Source organism: Lagopus leucura, unplaced genomic scaffold (genome assembly GCF_019238085.1).
Source record: "Lagopus leucura isolate 7727_CA_CO unplaced genomic scaffold, USGS_WTPT01 Super-Scaffold_100047, whole genome shotgun sequence".
Classification (NCBI taxonomy): domain Eukaryota; kingdom Metazoa; phylum Chordata; class Aves; order Galliformes; family Phasianidae; genus Lagopus; species Lagopus leucura.
In genome coordinates, this window is record NW_024962293.1 from 1,013,923 (window position 1) to 1,035,472 (window position 21,550).

Genomic DNA, 21,550 nt, shown 5'->3' on the forward strand with positions numbered 1-21,550 from the left:
TATCTTGCTTTCCAGTTACACTGAAGATATTCTGACTGCAGTCAGTGGAGCGAGAGATGGACTGCGCCTGAATATTTCTAACCAGAGTTCAGTGTGATCTCAAATCAAATTCATATGGCTGCTGGTAAGGATCTTATAGGTCCCTTTTATTTGGGGGCATGTAACTAAAGATGTTCAGCATGTTCCTCAGTGGGTGCCAGAAAGCTTATTTTCAGAAGTATCTGAGGATCAGGGAAAGTCAACGGCAGCTATATTTACCCTGAAGTCTGTGCAACTGCTGCCAAAATCGAGCCATGTTCTTTTTGTAGGAATAACCATGAGAAGAAAACAGCATTTGGAGGAAGGACCAGGCACCATACATGTGACTTATCTGACATAGAATGACATAGATGTCTCAAATGGGGTCCCAAAGGCCACCTGAGATTGTACCTTGAATGCTGCTGTCAGAAAGGTGGACAGGAAAGGAAACTTTATCTCTCGGTGCTGTTGGTAAGCATTGTGTCTACAGAAACTCCCTCCCTTAGTTGGCAAGTGGCCTTGCTCTGGTGGGAGCTGGGTCTGGGGGTCGTGCCACTGTCTGCTGACATGATCCAATTTATTCTTATGTGGAAATGCAAATCCTGGCCCTTCGATCATGTGAGCTGTAAAAGAGGGAAACGCCTCTTTGTTTTATTTGAAAAAAGTTGGAACTAACCAGAACTGCTCGTTACGAAATAGTGACAGCAGAGCTTCCTTAAATCAAACAGAGTCTCATTCTGCTGTTGGACCGTCCCACGGTGTGCTGTGTTCACACCACTTCTGCTCAGGGAGAGTGCTCTGCCAGCTCAGACCGTGAGCAGCTCTCCAGGGAGCACAACAGTGGAGCTCAGGGCCCAGCGAGGAAATGGGTTTCTGTGCTTTTGGGTTGCACCACAGGAAGAGGAGAAATTACCCAGAGAGAGGAGAGGAGCAGCAGCTGGCCAGCAACAGGCAGAGCAGCTGGGCCCTCATGGCCATGTCTCCATGTCACTGTGCCCCACCACGGTGCCCCTCAGTGCTACATCTCCCCTTTCTGGGCAGGCAGCTGGCTCAGTGCTGATGGCAGGCAGGCTTCAGCCAAAGCTCTGCTGTGGGGATCGTGGGGCTGTGGCAGCTCTGCAGGGAACCCCATGGCTTTGGGACCCCTCTGGGCAGGAGCAAAGGACCACGAGACCCAGCAGGAGTGGGGGAGTGCAGCTGGATGCACACCAGAGTCTGATGCGTGGAGGAGCTCCCAGCACCTCAAAGTTGGCATTTTGCCTGCCCCAAATGCCAGCTGTTTCTACAGGTCACATTTGGTGTGACTTATCATAGGTTTGGTTGTTCCACACTTGTCAAGCAGTGAGCAAGGTCTGTGGCAGCAGCCAGGCTCAGCAGCAGCCCAGCCGCTGCTTCAGCACAGGTTGGTTAGCTTGCAGCCTGAGGCAAACCTGAAATCATTAACAGCCCATTTGCTGGGCTAATGACTCTCTTTTTACTAGATGTATAATTTAATATATGGTAACTTTCATGCTTAATTACACTCTTCAAAGCTTCTTTTGAAGGAATTTACTTTTCTGCATGCATTTATTAAAAGGTGTTGGGAATGGCTGGCTTGCTTCCCTGATATTCTGCTTTAAAAAACAGATCATTTCTTTAAGTAGATTTTATTTGAGATACGGGTATTTCCTCCTCTGCAACTTGCAATATTTTTAACCCTCAATGCTGGAAAAAACAAGGGTGAGCTATCCTGATGTTACAAACAGTGCTGTTCTGTGCCTTACAGCAACCTGCCCTGTTGTTCTGCACGAGGCGCAGGCCCAAACCCTTCCAGCACAATGCAAGGCTTGAGCTCAGCAGCCTGGCCCCATTCCAGCCCATGTCTGACTCAGCAGTGAGTGCCCCTGCTCTGTAACCTCAGTGGGAGCACAGACAGGCTCCTGTAAGTGCTGTTAATCCCACGTGCCGTTGGCATGTGGCGCTTGTAAGGCTTGCTGGGATCAGTTGGGATGAAAGAGGCGTTGCATGTAAGATGTTTTCCACTGGCATCCCAAATCCATTACTGTATCAATGAAAGGATGGTGTGACTTTGTCGATCGTGACACTTTTTTTTGAGCTAGGCAGCTGACTGAGGGGATGGTCACGAATTCAGGTTTCTTTCTGTGAGCTCTACTGTCCCCTTCATGGAGATTAAAAGTTTCCCAGTGCTGTTTTCAGCTCCGCAGAGCAAGTAAAAGATAATCTCCTGCTTGGATATCCTCGTGCTACTGCGATCCACTAATAGGATCACCATCCAGTTTTGACTTAACAGGCACCGGGAGAGGATAATCCTGTTTATTCGGTCATCCAAAGCACTGATGATGATCTGAGATAATCGGTGGCTGAGAGCAGCGAGGAGGGACGCGTGAGGTCTTCCGTGCCTGGATGGATGAGTCAGATGCTCAGCACTGCAGCCCCAATGTGGTGTGGAGAAAGCCCCAACCATCCTCACAAAGAAGACAGAAACCAACTAGGTAAAAGAAGAGCATTTCCTGGGGTCTGTGCCAGACGTTTTGCTTGTAACATTAACTCTTACAGCTGACACGTGAGCTGCGGATTAGCATCAAATTGTGCTGTTAACTTGTGAGCCTTGTTCTGTGACCTGAGGGCTGTCCCCACCCACATGACAGGTTTATGGTTTATGGCTTGGTAAGCCAGCAGCAGCAGGTTCCCCACCAGCCCTTATGCACCATAGTGAGGGGTCGAGCCCAACTCCTCACCACAGCTACACTTGTAAGTATTGAACACATGCACAGTGATTCATGGGTCCCAGTGCGGTGCTTGCTTCAATTAATATTTTATAAGGTGCTGGCTATATTTAACTTTCCAAACTTGAATGGACATGGAGACGTGATCCAAATGACAGAATGTTGTTATGTTCTTACATTTTAAAACCAAAAAGTGCTTTTCTCTCCCTGCTGCCAGGTGTTTGGGGCCCTGAAGGTGCGATTTTCATGTGTGGCTGTTTGATGAGCCCTGAAGGGCAGAATTCTTGCTCTCCAACCTTCCTTCCTCTGCACCCGAAGAGTCAGCACTGAACACTGTGCTCCTCCTGAGGGTGCTTCAGGGCTCCTTGTGCAGAGCTCCATGCTGCAGCACAGCCCTAAAGGCAAAGGCACATCTGTGCTGAAGGCACCGCTGCTGCACTCCAGCCCCCAGACTGAAGTAGTGGCTGCACTGCCCCGAAGGCACCACGTGTGTTGTGCATGTAGCACCATTTCTTTATTGGTGTTGGTAAGAAAAAAGAAGTGTCGTATGCTGGCTGCAGACAGCTGCGGCTCTGAGGATCCCTTCTAAAGAGACAGCAAGAGTTACCCAGAATGAGCAAGGCTTCTGGCACCCGCTCAACGATTACAGAGGTTTTGCAGGGTGACAGCAGTTCTGCAATCAGCCCGCAGGGAGCAGCAGAGCGGTACCGGGCTGCTTTCCTCCCGGAGCCCCTCGGAGCTGGCAGCGCCTAGCAATGCATCTGCAGGTTCCCAGGAAGGAGTGCGCGTCCCCACCGCCCTGAGGGCATCACGCCGTGCTGCAGCGGGGCTGTCCTGCGGCAGCATCCGAGCAGGGCGAGATCTCGTGTGACAGCCGCTGCCCTGCACGGCAGCAGCATGGGACCAGCAGGGGTGCGCTGGCTGTGTGGCTTCACAAGGTGGGAACCACTGAAGAAAAAGTGTTTCTCAGTACTTAGGTCTGTCTAGATTGAATCCTGTGGAGATGGTAGAGAACAAACTCATGAATTCGCCTTCACGTTAATATAAAACAGCTTTATAAGGCTGGGGAGATCTGGATCCACTCCAGCGTGGTTTTTCCTGCATGTCTGGTTTTTGCATTGCTTTCCACTTACTATTTGTTATCCATTTTCTGTTGTTTTGGTGTTGTTTCTCCTTTCCAAGTTTGAAATATAGCACGAAGTTACAGAATTTGGCCTGTGGCAGCTTGATGAGCATGTTTGTTTGTTTCAACTAAATCTTTTCCTTTCCAATTCTATTTTCAATGCCACGGAAACGTTCCCTTAATCCCAAGGTTTTGTTGGTCATCGTTGGTGATGAAGTGCACGGGATCAGCAGTGACCCTTCTCAGGAAGTGTCCTCAGCACAGGGATGGCTTTGGGAGGGCACATGGGGATGGCAGAAGGTGACAAACGAGGGGTTTTTTTCCTCAATGATTTGGAAAGCTTATTTTTCTTTGAAATGTGTTCTGCAGTGTAAGCATGAGGCAGAACTGACAGCCCCACCTGCACTCACATCTTGCTCAGCCTGATGCCAACATCTGGTGAGTTTCCATTCTTCCCCTGTGCTCACGGTGGGGAACGGGCCTTAATGCAACCCCACTGCCCCGTTGCACAAAGCAGACAGCTGGGTGCCTGACTGTGTTGCTACAACAAGTGTTTTCCTGTTGGCCAAAGTTCAACTCAATCAGAAGGTCGAGCTTGTTTCAGGCTGACTATCGGCGCAATGAGTGATAAGAGAGGAGATGGCTCCGGAAGCACATTCCAGGTGCTGGATCAGAGCACACCCAGCTGTGGAAGGGCTGCAGACAGCACTGATACTGCAACCTGCGGCTGCTCTCAAGCTGAGGTTAGCTGGTGGCAATTCTTGACAAATTCTGCAAGAGAAAACTGGGCCCTGGTGGATAATTCTCCTGTCCAGGGCCGGTCCAGAGTTCAGTCCTGGTGTCTTGAATTTAGGGAGGTGTTTGGTCAGATGGTGGAATGGCCCTGGGAGAGGGAAATGTGATTTTCTGAGCAGAAAGATATCTCCTGCAAAGCACACAACAGGAGGCTGGGTTTGTCACTGTATGCTCACAGCACAGCGGGGGGCTGCTGCAGCAGGGCTGGGCAGCATCATCTCTGCTGCTGTGAAAAGGGTGGCTGGGGAAAACTGTGCAGCACTGCTGGGGAAGTCAGAACTGCAGCACTTCAGGGATCAGTGCCACAGTTTGCATGGCTGCTGCTTGAGCAATGTGATGACAGTGCTGTAGAAGAACAAGCAAAAAATTAAATTAAAAAAAAGAGAGGGGACGAGGACTTCTCGTAATAGGCCTCTTCTGTTTGCAGTAAGGTGGGGGACATTTGCCAGGGAGTTAGAAAGCCCATCAGAACGCCTGTGGCCCACAGCCATGCTTTCACCAGCTTGCAGGGGATGGATTTTTTACATTTACTTTTTTCTGTCAAAGGCAGCATTCTCCAGGGGCCAGCTACAGAAAAACCTCTCCCGCCTTCTTGGCAGAAATCCCCCTTACTTACACAGCTAGGGCTCCCTCAGCTCCAGCTCTCATGTGCTCAACATACCCAGGGCCAGAGGAGCATCTCTGGACTCAGGGCTGAAGCTGATATTTTTTTCTTGTGTGGAAAAGACAGGAGTAGTTCTGTGTGCTGATGCACAAGCACATCACCCCAGCACATCACCCCAGCTGGGGGTGAGCCAACTCTGCACAGGGAATGTCTGCATGCCCCGACCCTCAGAGGTCTCATCTGCTCTGCTTTTCACTCACCTTCATCTCCACTGCTGGCAAAACCAGCAGCAACAAAGAACAGTTTTTGTTCTGATCTGATTCACGAAACCAGATGTGCTTGTGCTTTTTTTGCGCTCATTTGAATGCAGGCGATGCACTTCTGGTTTTGCAGAATCATCAGTTAGCAGATGTCTTTTGAATTGTAGCTCTTAATTCAGAGGTTAAAACTACATCAAAACACTCACTGATAAGAATTTATATTGCACTTAAGGTACAGGGGGCTTTTCTCCATTTTTTTCCACTGAAAATTATCTCATGGATATTTTTTGGCTTCTAAACAATTTGTCGCTCGTCTCTCAAAGGCCTTTCAGTCCCACATTTGCAGATCAATGCTGCTTAATAATCAATGGATTGGTGGATGGAGGCATAGGGCGGAGGAGGGCAGGTGCAGCTGGGGCTGCACTTCTGCATCTGCCCCACAGAGTCCCATCCAGGCCTCCTGCAGGGCTGTCTGGGGCAGATCGGCCCCACACCATACTTGGGAGATGTCTGGAGGTAGACTTGAGATCAACCGAAAAAGTCTGACATGCTGAAGATGAGGAAGAGCCATTCTCAGTATCCATGCAAACTTTGGTCATGGGAGGCTAGATAGGGGCACGGCATGAGTAACCTGACAACGGCTGTTTAATTAAAAAGTCACAATAATTAAGAAGAGGAAGAAGAAGGGGAGCTCTGAAGCACTGTGGGGCTGCAGCTGTGCTGGTGTCAGTCAGTGCTGCCAGCTCCCATCCCACAGCCATGCTGTCCATTGCTTTGGGCTCTTATCTTCCATTGGATTTTTGTTGTTGCTGTTTTCGTTCGGTTATTTTTTTCCCCTTTTGTCATAGGACCAACCCAGAATAGAATCATGAGGTCGGTGTTTATAACTTCCCAAACCATCTATATGCTGTTTTTAGTGCTGACGCTGTGCATGAAAGGCCGTGTCACCACCATGCTCATGTTTCCGTGTGACTCTGGGGCTGTTTTGTCCCATTTCATAACCAGTAAGTGAAGTGAGTCTGACAGCCTCGGTTTTGGCCCTCACTTGTTGGTTCCCATGCTGCAGATAGGCTCGATTAGCAATAAATTCCTGCCAGGAGAATTACAGTTCAGGCTCAAAATGTGCTGGTGTTCTGTGCGAAGTTTTCTTGACCAAAGTAAGCTGGAGCCGGTTGGAAGCGTGACGCTTGGAGTGCACTATTTATCTCTTCATTCTGACCAAAAATACATAGAGTGGAAATACGCCTTATTTGCATCTGAGCAGAGAACAGTTGAGCTCCTCCAAAGAGAAGTGTAAACACAGCATTTTAGATGTCCCGGGTTGTTTGTTTGTTTAATTCTGTGTCTAGCTGATATATGAAGCTTTAAAGAAAAAATGAATGGTTTTCAACCACAGGAAAGCTTATTTAGTTGGTAGTAAGAACACCATGATACTCTTGTAGCATTCATTGCCAGCTCCAAGCCCTGGATGCAGAGGAGCTGTGAGTTGACCACAGCCACGCGCAGGGTGCATAGCAGTTGCACATCCTGCATCCCAACTCATGCAGAGCTGCTGCTGTCAGTGTGAGATCCCACCCCGTCCCGTCGGCTCCGCTATTTATTGCAGCTCCATCTGTGCCTGCTGAGTTCTTCTCCTCCCCCCTGGGCACCAGCACGAGGAGCTGTTTTTAGATGATGTTTTCAGTCAGAGTTTCGAGCGGGATGAGCTGGCTCAGCCCAGAGGAGAACAGCATGTGAAACACAGCGGGGTCAGACAAGGACCAGCACCCTGGGCTGCCACTGCTGGGCCCTGCAGCTGAGCCAAGCCTTGGTGTCCATAAGCACTGACATCAGATGTCGACTTGCAGAGCTTTGTGTCCATTAGGCTGACTTTGTTCTCCCATCTCATTCTGCCTCTGCTCTACGTTTTCCAGAAACAGGCTTTGGAGGGCTTTCTTGGTGGGAAACAGTTGTTGCATTTGTGCTTTGGATCTGAAGGGACCCTGGGCCTGACCTCTGGTATATAGCAAGGAGTGTTGGATTTCATGCACTTAACTCCCACTGTCTGTCCAAGAACTTCTGGCTGACCACAGTGCTTCCCTAAGGGAAAAAAAAGCAAACAGACCACCCCTGATTTTGCAGTCAGCTCAGCACTGTAGAAATGCTTCTTATTCCCATTGACACGCCGGGAGCAAGGAGTCCCAGGGGTTTCCAAGAAAACTCCTGGACAAACAGCTGCGGCCCTGGCTTCCTGCTGCCCTGTGCCCCCTCACTGCTCACAGCTCTCCTGGCCCTGTGCTGGGCTGCATTTTTTCCTCCCCTTTCCCTTACATTTGGTCTTTTAGCTATGAAATTTCATTTCTGGTCTATGATTCTTAAAGGCCACAAGTAAGGATCATTGTTCCAAGCATCTTTTTGCCCTACCTGCAGCAAACAATGAGGAAAAGCTAATGGAAGCCTTTAAAGCATAAATATTTTATTTATTTATTTATTTAACAATGATCTATACCCTTTTATGGTACAATTTTGTTCTTTTGGGTTAGGGAGATGTGACACAGGCTGAGGAGGCATAGGGAGGAAGACAGACCCATGTGGGGTAAGGAAGGGGCAGCCTGGAAGCAGGGCTCATTGAACCCAGCTCAGCAGCAGTCAGACCATGCCTACACTTAGGTGGGAAAGTGCCAGCTCAGAGCAACCAGCATACTTCACCTATTCATTTCCCTTTTTGTTCTTGCAGTATCCAGATATTTTCCATTCTCCCAGAATATTATGTCAAATGAATGATTTCCCATCTAATGATGGGAATACAGCCAGGGAGAATTGGGACAGACCCACCTGCAGCAATGGAGAACTGGGGGATTGATGTGGGGTACACAAAGGCCTGCAAAGGCTCAGCATGTGGGATGCCTTTCCAACATGGCACAGCTAGAGATATTCTAGAGATTATCTGCTAAAGCCTCAATGGTCAAGGCCTTAGCGACTCCTTAAAAGTGGCCAGATGCCTGCTTGTTATCAATCACCTATTCCCAGCTTTACTCATTAATGAGTTTCTTGCTAACAGCTACTTTATCACCCAGAGCTGAGATACCTGGTGCAGTGTGCTGCCACAAGGCTTGAGGAAACACAGCACATTGCCTTCGTGCTGCTGACTCGGGCTGAGTCAAATGGTCAGCCTGGAAGCCAAGGAAGAAGGGGTTTCTTTCACCTCTTGCTGTTTGACCACCATTCTGCTGTGCCAGGACTGTGCTGCCTACAGGAGCCCCACTCACCTGGATGGAGGTCCTCAGTGCATCTGAGGAGAGCACACAGCCCCACACATCCATCTGCTGTAATCACAGCTCCCTGGAGGAGAGAGTTTGGAAATGGTATTTCAAGTTGTTGATTGAGATTTTTACGGATTTATTACCTGTTGGGTTTCCTTTTGTTCCCTCTTTGGCTGCCAGCTCCCCCTCCATCTGCCACCACTGAAATCCACCTCCCCTTATCTCAGCACAGTTTGCTCCACCTCTTGTCCATTTTCATTTTATTGCCTCGCTAATCTCAGCCTCCTGCTTTTCCTAACACCACTCCCCCCTCCCCATCTGTGGCAATTAAATCACTGCTCCTTTTGTTTGGTGCCACTCAAAATTCCCTCGTTTCACTCAGCCTTTGGGATGCTTCCAGGCACTTTTGCTGTTGTCACACACATCCGTTTTCCTGGCACAAAAAGGCCCGTCAGCATCTGACGGGAGCTTTAGCAAGCCCTCATTCCAACCAGCTCTGAGACAGCCTGAATGTGAAATGGAGCTGAGCTCAGCCCCCGACGTGCACAGTGTACCAGAGGTGGCTGTGGGACTGCTGCAGGAACACCATGGGAGCACAGGGCAGCCCCACAGGGCACAGCTGGCACCTGAGCATCAGGCAAACAAAGCCCCAACTCCTGCTCCATCTGAGAGAGAATTTCCCCCACGTACACAGAGATGGATGCACTGCAGGAAGCCATAACATGTACACAAGTCCATGAGCCTGTGACTTCCTCTAAATGTCCAGATGAGATCCATAGAGAAAAGCAAAGGTTACAGATGGCATGAAACAGACAGGAACTAAAACACAACCAAAATATTGCAAGATTTGATAGAAATAGGACAGAAACAAACCTGGCAAAGAGAGTCACCAAATTTGTTAATAAAAAAAACACACCACAACCTCAGGAGAACAAGACTCTTAGCTCTAATGATGCCCAGACTTTGAAGTGGTTTTGCATGTACTGGGGTGATGTATTGGTGCACTCAGCACCCAGAGGCCTTCAGTGCTCATGGCCTCAGAGCTCTCTCATCACAGCTCACCTGCTGAGCACCAACACTGCTGCTGTTCAGCTTAATGGTTTGTTTTTAACCTCTGCTGTTATCTCTTGCCTTAATTCTCAATTATCAATGCCAACCACAATGCATTTGCTGTATCTCCCCTTGCTACTTTTATCTGCCAACATGTTTTAAATAAGTTTAGAGAGTACAAGAGCTTAAAAAAAAAAAAAAAAAAAAAAAAAAAAAGCAGCCAGCTGAAGATAAAAGCCAGCAGCACACTTTTAAAAATAGAGCAGCCCTGCAAGAGGTGCTGAGTAAATGGGTGCACAGGAGAGAGCAGAGCAGGCTGCAGAGGCATTGTTTAAACTGAAGGTAAATAAGTGGCAGGGGGAGCTGCAGTTCATTTTGTTCCCTTACGTGTTGGTCAGATAATGCAACATATCTCCAGGCAAGCAGCCGGGTGCTAAAAATGGATGCAGCTCTTGGGTTTCACTGGGTGACACACAGGCTGTGGTGCTCAGACTGATTCTCCTCTGAAGCATCAGCAGAAACAGAAGCAGCATGTGCCAGAGCTGCACACAGAAGCACTGGGCATTTCAGAGCTGCAGCACTGCTCAGGTGGCAGCACCAGGATTGGGGAAGGTGCCTTCTGCATTGAAGGATGCCCATCTTTGGGATGGCAGCTGGAGCAGAAGGGCTGTGTGCAGACCCCTGAAGTCAGGTATCCTCTTGTTGAAGCCTTTCTGCTCTGGTTGACCTGTGAAAGCTGTGATCTTTTTTGGTGATGGTTGCACTCGGTCAGCAATTTAGGTTTGAAGCAACCCATCTACCGAGTAACTTCACAGAAGCAGAGTTTAGACTTGAAGTTAGTTTAATATAATAAAACAGTTGTCTTGAAAACCTCCTTGGCATTTTAATGGTGTTTTTCTTTGGACTAAATATACACTAGAAGTTGAGAGGCTGTGTAAACCTAGCAGGGAATAAAAGGAACCAAGAGGAGGACTTGAAGGCCATGTCCAAACCCCAAGCATTAGCATGTGAGCAACCAGCTCCTGGGGGCAGGAACACCCACAGCCCCCCATCCTGGGAGACACAACTTTTAATTCGTTATTTCTCTTTGTTTCCTCCCACCTGGGTTTGCTCAGCTCAGCTGGGAGACAGATGAGTGTTTGACCCTCAGTGCTGTGGCAGTGATTGTGCAGCTCTGTGTCTTCCCTGCTCACTGGGAGACCATGCTTGAATTGAGTACTCACTGGCATGGAGATTTCTCTTGGCATCTTCTCAGATTGTCCTGTTCTATAAAGAACAAATTCAGGAGAGGAAGGACAGCATTGCTCCTTGGCCAAAGCATGGCAATCAATTGTTTTCCCATTCCTGCAGCCTATTACAGTAATCTATTCTGAAGAGGCAGAACAGGCAGCCTTCCTCCTGGGAATAGAGCATTCCCCCTAGGGTCGGTGTCTGTTGTGCAAATTATTGCCTACAAAGTTAGCTATTGTAATGCTATAATATTTGCTGACAGAGAATACAGCAATAATAGCAAAGTAGCACAATTCTAGGCTGCAGCAAATGAGAACAAGCCCAACAACAACAACTATTGATGCAGAAACAAAAGAAAGAAAACTACTTACCTTCAAGAGACCTCAGATACACAAGAACCCCCAAAGAGAGATACCCACATCTCCATTGCCAGCCCTTAAATGAGGACTGAAAGGGGTGGATCCTGGTTCCAGCCCTTCCATCACTCAGATGCACTGCTTACACCTGTGCCCTCCTGTCTTGGCCCCACCTTCCCACCAGGTGCTCCATCACTGCTTCAGGCCCTGTTTCTGCATTGCTGCTACAGCTGTAAAAAACGAGCTGTGATAGATGGGCGTAATGAATTGTGCAGAATCGTTACATTTGATGAATGGCACGCTAAATGTTTTGGTCAGAATTGAAAACAGCAGTATGCATTTTGCTGTTGTTCTGCTTTCATTTCTAGTTGGGAAGTAAGTCAACACAGCCTGAGTTTCTAAGGTCTGAGATGCATGGCTGTGTGGTGTTTTATCTGCTCTCTAAAGGAGCACAGCTCCTCTGGGTTCCGTCCATTTGTTGCCATCTCAAACAAATGTGATTTGGACCCATTATTGAGAATAAACTTTTCCTAAGGTGCAAGAGAACAAAACATGTAGTCCCAGAACTGGGTGTTACCCAGCAGTTCTGACTGAGGCACAGCACTCTTGTGTAGGGAATTCCTGGTGTGGTGAGATCTGAGAGCCCTCTCTGTCCACTGGAGGTGTGTGCTGGAGCCAGCCCTGCTGTGGCTGTGTGAGAACACTGCTTTTGCACCACTGCCAGAAGGCATCTGTGCATTCGTGGGACAGAGCTTACTGAGGACTAAAGATATCAACCTGTGTAGAATATTGCTCCTAATTGCAAGTCAGAAACTGATGTCAGTTAGGACTAAATCAGTGCGTTTCTCCAGATGTTTTCTCCTGACTGCACCTCAGTGTGTTATGTGCTCATTCTGCTCTTTCTGGTCTCTACTGATGCAATCAGAAGCAGATCCCATCTTGCTGAGTGCTATACAAGGCATCATTTAACACAAAGTGGAGATTTCTCCTTAGGGTGTGCAGTTTTCACAGGAGGCAGTCAGTGGGGTGACTGCTCACAGACCTGCCCGCATGCTTTCAGACATGAATTCATACGGAATATCTCGTGTGAAAGCCACTATTCTTGCTCCTGCCAAACTGCCAAGAAGACCCATACAATGATGTTAATTGTAAACCACAAGCTGGCTCTTATCTTTGAATTGTTTTTCTCCAACAATTTCAAGAAGAGCTCAGCATGTTCTCGGTAGAAGCTGATAGATGCTGAGCACTTCTGAAATCCTGCCAGCTTCATTTCGGTTCCTAAATGGGAACTGAGTGCTTGTGAGCATCTGATCCTAAGGGTGCATTTTGTAGCACTACAGCTCTCTCCGTCCCATTCCTTTCCTCTATTGCTTCCCACAGTGGCAATAACACCAGGAGCACCAGGCTGCTCAGGCCGTGACTGATGTCTCAGTTATTATGTTGTCTCAAGCCACACTGAAGGAATTAAATGACAGCAGTTACAGGCAGCTGCTGTTGGCATCCTGTCTGCACCATCACCAGGTCCCCACCATCGCCATCGGCAGCACGGATACAACGGAGATGGCTGTAATGGATTTTATATGTGTATGCTTGTATATAAAACATTTAATGCTTTCTTTTTCAGAGTATTTCACCTTGTGTTTCAGACTGCATACACTGTGGTTGTCAATGCTCAGCTTCAGGGTTCAGATTTCCTTCTAAGTCGGTTCTCGGGGCAGAATGGTGAGCATTTTTTAGTGCTTTATGGAACAGAGCAGAGGGGAAGACGGGCTTTTATCTGATGCTTTTCCAACAGATTTCATGCGTGGAAGGCATCTGCTTGGGCCCTGTGGGCTGACATCCCACAGGACTTGGCAGCAAGTGGGAGAGCCACATGTCATCAAATCTGGGGGGCCCACGCACTGTGGACAAAAGTATGGCAAAGAGTTTAAACATTACTGACTGCAGGGATGTTGGAGGGCTGGCTACAAGCGATTAGCATAGCGCTCTGGAATGCGGAGCTTCAATAGCCGCTCCAGAAAGATCTGCAGCCCCATTGACTTTTGCATTGTCAGTAGGAGTCCTTGCACTCCGGCTTTCGCCTGCCTGAATGGATGGACGTGCAGGGCAGCGTGTGCAGGGAGCGCAGAGCTTGCCGGGCTGCTGCTCACAGGGCAGCACACGCCGTGCCCCACGTGCTGTGGCCTTTGTGCAGAACATTCTGGTGGCTGACAGAGTCCTGGTGCACTGCCAACACCCCCACGAAAACCTTGATGCTTGTAACCTCGTTGCTTGTTTGCACCGGGCCCAAGCAATAAAGCTGCATTTGGCTGTGATGTGACGTCGCGTGCGCTCGGCTTGGGTGTCAGCGTGGGGTGCGGTGTTTGTGTTCTGCTGCCTGGGGTGGGAATGCACCCAGCAGGACCTAGTGTGTGTCTGCGCTCACATGCACTTCATTCGTTTCTTTTTCTGATTCCTTTTTTTTTTTTTTTTTTTTTTCCTTTCTGATTTCTAGGCAGATAAAGTGCGGAGTCAATGAATAATAAAGCTGAGAAGAAGGCCTGCCTGGTGTGATCACGTACATTTTTAGTTGAGGTGGGAAAAGAATGGGTTCATTCAAGCCCTCATTTAGGCCAGGGAATTCCCTAACTTTTGTCTAAATATGGCATGCAAGAGAGAGCACAGCAACGCAATACTTCACTGAGTATTGTTTAAAGGGTGTTTGGCACTGTTCAGCAAGTAGGATTCTTGTAAAAACATGGCACGAGGAGTTGTTTGACAGATTTTGACATAGCAAAGTCTTTACAAGAGATGGAAAAAAAAAAAAAAAGAAGAACAAAATAAAGAACAAAAAGAGAGAAACTACAGCATACATAAAGCCAAAAGCATGCTCTCTGCCCAGGCAGGATGGAGAATAAAAGGGACCTAGCAACAACTCGCATGCTGTGCAGTATGTGGGTCTGACAGCATTACAGATCAGTAACTCCAGTCGGGCAGCTGGGAGAGGTGATGATGAAGTGAGAGTTGGGGAAGACATTGCTCCTGCCCGAACCCACTGACCAGAGTCCACCTCTGGATTTCCTGCTTGGATTGCCTCATCCTGTGCTGTCCTGATGCTGCACAGTGTTGCACCCTGCAGGCAGTGGCATCTCTCCAGCAGCTCTCGGGATGCACTGCCCAGTACCAAACACCCCTTGGTTTGGGTCGCTTCTCCCTTTTTGCAGAGCTCATGCTGAGTTGCTGTGACTGTGGATCCCTTTTGCAGCAGGGAGCAATGATTTGTGTCTGGAGGAAAGCCCATCTCCTGGCAACACAGCCAGGCTCTCAGAGCACATCTCAGCAACGGAGTTTGTCTCCAAAATTCTTAGTCTGCTCTTGAAATACAGCCATTAGGTCTGTGTGTTCTGAGGGAGTGGAAGCTCATCTGGGATTTAGACCACCTTTGGAGGCTTCAAGTGATCACAGAGTCACAGAACTGCAGAGGTTGGAAGGCACCTCTGGGCATCATCTCGTCCAACCCCCTGCTAAAGCAAGTTCCTAATGGTAGGTTGCAGTAGGCTGATGGCAGTCACAGATACCCAGCAGGCTGTGGAGCCCAAACAGTGAAAGTCTCAGCTCAGCCTTTGCTGTGCAAAGAGAAACCCTTCCCTGAACTGATCCCAAGCAGAGCATCCATGCCCAATGGATGGGTGTCTGGCTGGAGCTCCTCTCAGAATTAAGGCACGCTTTGCCAGGTTGGTTGGTTGGATGGTGTCCTGCACTGTAACCCAGCATGACCAGACCAGTACCTCTGTAATTAGCACTTAACTTCAGGCAGTTCTGTAGTTCATTAAATGCAAGGGCTAGATTCTATTCTGCTGCACTGCTATCAGCCTAAGGTGAGTCAATGAGACTTCCTGATTTTGTACAAGTATTACTGAAAGCTGCTCCTGAGAGCTGCAAAGTTGTCTGGTATGGAATAGGAACTGGGATGTCTAAAATGGTGATGCCAATGGCAATTCCCACATATATTCTAATATGTTGCCCATCAGATGCACCCAGTAGCAAAGTAACCAAGTCCAAGAGTTTCTGGATCATCACAGCAAGACTGAGGAGAGAGTGAAGGCACAGGAGCACTCTCCCACCCCCTCTGAGCATTTCGGTTGATGCTGTTAATTGTAGAGGAGCTGCTGCAAATACTTCTGAAAGCAAATATTTGAAGTCCCCTTCCAGTAGAAAGTAAGTGGGAGAACCAACCGACTGCGTACTCACATGGTTGTGGCAACAAAGCCAAGCCAGGGCTGAGAACAAATAGCAACAACGCTCAGCCACTGTGGCCAGCTTGTCCAAGCAGCAGAGCTGAGAGCAAACAGCTGCGGAGAAATGGACAAAGGCAGCACGGCTGGTGGGCAGAGCCATGGTGCTCTGGGTTGGGGCTGCTGGCAGGAGCATGAGGGTGTGCCTGCCACTAATTAGCCCATGCTAATGCCATGCCAAAGCACCCTGCTTGCTCCCAGCTCCTCACAGGAGCGGCCAGGTGAGCTCCTTCCCAAGAGCAGGCTGACATGTAGTAGTTGAGCTCATGCCCAATAAACCCAAGACAGAGAAAGGGCCACAAGCTTTTAAGAGAAGCTTCTGGGCCGTTCCTACCACAGCATTACACCCAGCAGAGGAAAAGGAGTCGGGCTGTGGTCCCGAGTTGCCCCAGGAGGCTGCAGGCATTTTGTATCATGAGCATCTCCATTTCACACCTCTGCTACCCACTGCAGAGTCAATGCTGCTAAGGAAACCAGGGACACAGTCCCCTAATTGAAGGAAAGAGCGCGTTCTTTGTGTGCTCTGATTGGGCACACACACATCCCAATACCCATTGGCTGGCTCATATGCTTTTAGATGCTGGATTTTTTTTTTCTCTTTAGTTTTCTGAATATAAACTTAGGCTTCATCAGATGGAAATGATCTCATTACATTACAGATGAATTACAGATTCGCTTTTCTGGGAAACTAAACTCCTGGTGTAACCATGGGAAAGTCTCACCTTCCCTTTTTTATTTTCCTTTACCCAAGTCCCTATTGAAATCAGGTTGGCAGGCTAACAGCTCCACTAAGAGACAAAAGGCAGCCCTTTGTTACTATTAGCCTTTTTAATCTCGGGATTTGCTTACCAATCTTGTGATTTTGGGGACGTGGCGTGTGGATTTTGAATATCTAACGATATGAAACCAACTGCCATGCAGAAGGCAAGCCTGCTCATAACGCAGGGCCGGCATTCTACCAACACAGCGCTGCTTGTCCCACTGCCAGAACAAAAAACCCAGAAGTAAAGCCCAATAGTTAATTACAGCTCTACCTCTTGTTCCCTCTGAGCCACGACGCGCTCTGTACGCTCTCACTCTTCCTCTGCCTCTCACAAATCCTTTGCACGACTGGAAACCCGGCTCAGCGAACCCAACACAACAGCGCTGTAGTAGAGCAAGGAGGAACTTGGCTCCTCTTCAAAGGGACCTTTTATCGAGTGCTTGGCGCGATGTGACAAAGCAGGGACGTGTGCCATGGATGTGATGCTTCCCAAACTCCCCCTTCTACCTTGATTAAGCTTGGACACAGTTATCCCTGCCAGGGTGATGAACCTTAACAACGTGCATCTTGTTTACAGATGCACTGAGCTCTTAATGAGTCTTCCTGTTTCTGACCAGGACGATGTACTTCCTCTCTATGCCCTGAATACAATCCCATTTAAAATATCAAGTTTGGAGTTTTTTTTGCTGCTAAAGCCACTGTAGTGAGCGAGCTGTGTTTGCATGCTGGCAGCCCAGCCTGCACAACAGCTACACCTGGGCCCAAGCAGCCCTGCAAGCTCTTAATTTCACCAAAAAACTCCCACATTTTGGCAAAAAATATACTTGGAAAAACAACTTTGTTTTACCACTTTCCCAGTTACCTGTAGCAGTCACTTTAAGAGCTGCTGCATTTCACTAGTTTTCCTTGAAAATATCCTCTTTCTTCTCTCTTCTATGATTATTTTCTTCACAAGAACCAGGTTGGTTCCCACAGAAACCCAGGGAAACTTTCACAGGGAAAAAAGCAGATCAGCACCCCATGAAATGTCCATGTTTGGCTTTGAATCTTGTCAGATTAGGTGGAGAAAACAATGTTGAGAATTTTCCAGTTCAATGACTGTGTGGTTTGGTGCTGTTGCTCTGCGGATTTGGTAGAATGCAATGGGGACGGGGGGGGTTTCTCCCTGCTTTTCCAGCCTCTGCCCTATTTCTCATCCAGCTGGCCCCGTCCCACCGCTCTGTGCCAGGCAGCCGACTGCCTTCCTCCCCCTTGCTCTGCATAATCTTTTTCCCTCTTTTTGTTGCTGACTTGGAGTGCTCTATTTCAGCTGCAGGAAAAATCGAGAGTGTGACAGCAATGGAGCTGAATCCTTTGCTGAGGGCTCTCCTGTTACCTCTGCAGCCATTCCTAGAAGGTGGTAGGAAACCAGAGCCAACCCATGTCCCACTTTTTGGTGTGCATGCAGCACCCACCAGCTTTCTGCTGCCATGGTAAGCTCTGTGCTGGAATATCAGCCCACACTTGGCTCCGCTGTTTTAGGCTGCAATGGATAATTTCTAATCCCTCTATTCAGAGAGTTTGAAGGAACAGGAGGAGAAACATATGGCATATGCCACCTCAGCTCCCAGGAGGTGTGGGGCTGTTGTCCTGGCAGCTGTCGGGGTAATCTCGCCCTTCTGTCTGTGTCCATGTCTGAAAGGTGTGCCCGGAGCACCTGGGCTCTACCTGCGAGCAGCAGACTCTGCTCTTGGGCAGGGCAGAGTGCAGGAGCCTGGGTGCTTGGAGGCTGCTTGGGCCAAAGAAAGCCCATTGTGAGATGTGTTTTTGATGGGCTGTCATTGCTCACTGGCCTGGCCCCATCCTGACCCCACTGCAGCCAACAGGAGTGGTGTCGGTGGGACAGCATCGCCTCTGCTTCCTTGGTTTGTTCCTCCCGGGCCCGTTCCGTCTGTCCCAATCTCAATCTCTCGCTGCATCGCCCGCTCTGGGCACCATCTGGTGGGGTTTGCTGTGTCTCATCTCACCAACTGTCGTTTGTCCTGTGGCTGTGGTGGAAACGCGCTCGCATTTTGCATCAAAGAACCCCTAAACCATTCACTCTGCGGGCCAGCCGGCCTGTCGGAGAGGAGCCAAGCTGTTGGCACTCAATAAGTGACGAGCATTAATAAAAGCATTACAGTGAGGTTAGTGCCTCATTAAAGTGATGCTAACGAACCGGCTGTCTTCCAGAAGTATGAAATTTTAACTAAGACTTCCTCCTTCTAATTTTATATATAATTAAATTGGTGTAGAGAGGCAATATTCACTTCTCCAGGCTGCTGCATTAGAAGCTGAGCCAAATTCACAGGAGTTGCTCTGGAAGTGTACCAGAGCTTGTGGGAGCAGCCTGCAGCCGTGCAAGGCACACAGAGCCAGGGTGCTGCAGCAGAGCTGTGGCTGTGCCCTCTGCCCCAGCACTGCCCAGATTTGCTGCAGGCTGCATCCACCTGAGCTGCACAACTCCAGACCCACATCACGCTGTGCTCCGGCTCTGGAGCAGGAGCCCCAGCCTGCAGGCAGCAAGCCATTAGCTTGTAGAGATGCTGAAATCAAAGTATAGCAGCACATGTCTTGCTGCTTCTGTTCTTCGACAGATGTGCCAGGGAGGAAGTGTTCACACGGAGCCGAAGTGCCCTACATCACACGAGCAGCTTCCAAGCTTTGCTGGGCAGCTAGCACTGAGCGTGGGCTGGGAACTGCTGCATCTTGGCCAAGCATCTCCTACAGGGAGCAGCACAGATCTGCACCAGAAGGCTTTTGCTCTGAGCCCTCCCACAGCCTCCAGTGCCCCTGGGCCCGGCTCCAGGCCCCCAGCAGCCCCTGGCTGTGCACAGCCCGGGCTGCCCGCAGAGCCCCCATGGCTCCATTGTGAGCAAATGAATTCTGCCCTGCACTGAGGAGTAGCTCTGCTCTCAGGAAGGCTTGGCGGCAGTAGTGAGGAAAGCAGCTGCTCCAAGATACACAGCCACCACCACCACCCCCCCTTTTTTTTTCTCTTTCGGCTGGTTTTAGCAGCAGAGTGTTCCCATGTGATGGGCATGTGAGCAACGGCTCTGCTGGGAGCATCTTGCTGGGCTGGCAGCCGAAGCTGCTGCATTCTGTCCATGTGTCCACAACTTCGCAGCTTTTCTTCCTCCCCTCTGTCAGGTTTTTATTCTTGTGATCAACCTGAAGCAGATTCGGTCGTTGTGTTGTTAAAGGATGGTGTTTGGTGGATGAAGTTTAGCATGCCCCCTCTCCTGACAAGGAGGGTATAGACTAAACCCAGTGGTTTTAATGGTAAATGTCACTTTCTTGAACGGAAACAACAAATAAATACTGTTTTGGCTCTGTTTAGAAGCTCGTCTTGATGGTCTGCCCAGGGGAAATGACGGTGTAACACTGAACTTAATGCCACGCTGCTGCCTGATTCTCCACTTGTTGCAGTGGCTGCCAGAGCTGAGAGCAGCTGCAGGCTTCAGCTGAGGGCTCTCCCTGCTGCCTGCTGAAGCTCCTGGGCTGGAGGGGCTGCGTGTGCCATGCTGTCTCTGCCTGAGGCCACAAGCAGTCACCCGTCTGGGAGAGTTCACTTCTCACTGCAAAATTTCCTCCTCATCGCAGGCGTTATGGCATAGATTTTCTTGCAAAGGCGCCAGCTTTGCAAACAAGCACTATCCTCACTGCAGTGAAATTAATAGGGCGTCTGGGGCAAAGGTAAAACTAAAATACATAAGTAAATGTTTGCAGGATCAGGACCTTATTCAGCCATAAATCAGGTATCACCAGCCAACAATGGAATTACCAAAGTATAAAATCCCATGTAAGCCAGTAAGATCGGCTCCAAACCTGCTATGAATTTGCTTTTTGTTTCCGTGCCAAGAATATATCTCTTCTAACTGCTGCAATCAGGTCTGGTCCTTTTTATTTTCTTTTAAGTGCTTTCGGGCACATTAATTTCCCGTCAGCAGCAGATAGGCACCGTCTGACCCTCCTTTCCTTGGGCATGTCCCTGCCTGCTTCACCCACGCTGAGCTGCCGCTATCAGCAGGGGTTTTTCTTTCCTTGTCTATTCTGTTGCTGCATTCCGTAAACAAAGGGACACTGGTGACGATCCCAAACTGTTCTTTTTTATTTGCCTGGGAACGGAGTCAACTATTTGTTGGTCTTTTGTTGCCTTTTTTTTTTTTTCTTGTCTTTGTAAACTGGTGACCGGTTTAACGTCTTGCCCATACCTGTGCCATTGCAGCACTGATGCGGCGGGGCTTGTGAGCAGCTGGCACTGGGCAGGAGGAGGAAGCAGACAAGGCAGCGAGCTGCAGGTGGGAGGAATCAGATCAAACCTGAGGCCCAGGGCAGCACCGTCCCAGGGCAAGGACATTGTGCCTCAGAACGCTGTTGAAAATGGCCAGAGGGATCCTCATTCTGCCCTGTAGCAAATGCTACCTGTGGGCTGCAAAGATGCTCTAGAGGTCTGTGGAGGGATGATAGCATCTGCCCGATTATGGACTGTTGTTTTTAATTATGTAGCCATAATGACATGTAATTAAAAAAAGGATCTAATCTCGATGGAAACTCATTTCAAAATGAATAACTGCCTTCTCTCCCACCTTTCTTCCTTAGAATGCAATGTTTGGATGGCGCTGGGGCTCTGGTAGCATTTGTTTCCACCCACCTTCTCCAGTTTGCTCCATGAAAGCCCTTGGCTGAGCTCCTGCATGGGGCTGTGGGACAGCGATGGGAGGAGCTGGAGCTGGAGCTGGAGCTGGAGCTGGAGAATGTAGATGGAGAATGGAGCAGGAGCCTCATGAGTCGCTTGGGGCTGAAGAGCGAGGAGAAGCTCGTTTGTTATGCAAATATCTGCTTCGGCCTGGCCTGGCATAGGCAGTGGAAAGCTCTTGAATTATTTTAAGCAGAGGACAAAAGTTCTTTCCCTCCCCCAATCATCTTGGATCCTTGTTAAAACAAAACAAAACAGAAACCTCTGTGTGAACCATCTGAGGATGATCAGCGCTCTGCTTTCCTGGCAGGAGCGGTGTGGCCAGGAGAGCACAGGCACAGGGAAATAGAACAATTAAGACAAAAGAATGTATTGGAGGCAGACAGGCTTTA

The 21,550-nt window shown here is 49.0% G+C and overlaps 2 long non-coding RNA genes across 4 annotated transcripts in view; both read left to right on the plus strand.

Moving 5' to 3' along the window:
* The window catches only part of LOC122187445, a 12,291-nt gene extending 11,845 nt beyond the window's left edge, over positions 1 to 446 (plus strand). For both annotated transcript variants that reach the window (XR_006181315.1, XR_006181314.1), the window contains 2 exons: positions 16 to 124; positions 309 to 446. This is a non-coding gene — a long non-coding RNA (uncharacterized LOC122187445). The remainder of the gene's footprint in view (positions 1 to 15; positions 125 to 308) is intronic.
* Positions 447 to 456: 10 nt separating this feature from the next.
* On the plus strand, positions 457 to 21,183 carry LOC122187446. Of its 2 annotated transcripts, XR_006181317.1 has the most exons (4): positions 457 to 489; positions 2,309 to 2,510; positions 2,962 to 3,682; positions 21,062 to 21,183. It is a non-coding gene; the product is annotated as an uncharacterized LOC122187446 (long non-coding RNA). The 2 variants fall into 2 exon arrangements; XR_006181316.1 differs by lacking the exon at positions 21,062 to 21,183 and having other exon boundaries at positions 2,962 to 3,962.
* The last annotated feature ends 367 nt before the right edge of the window (positions 21,184 to 21,550 follow it).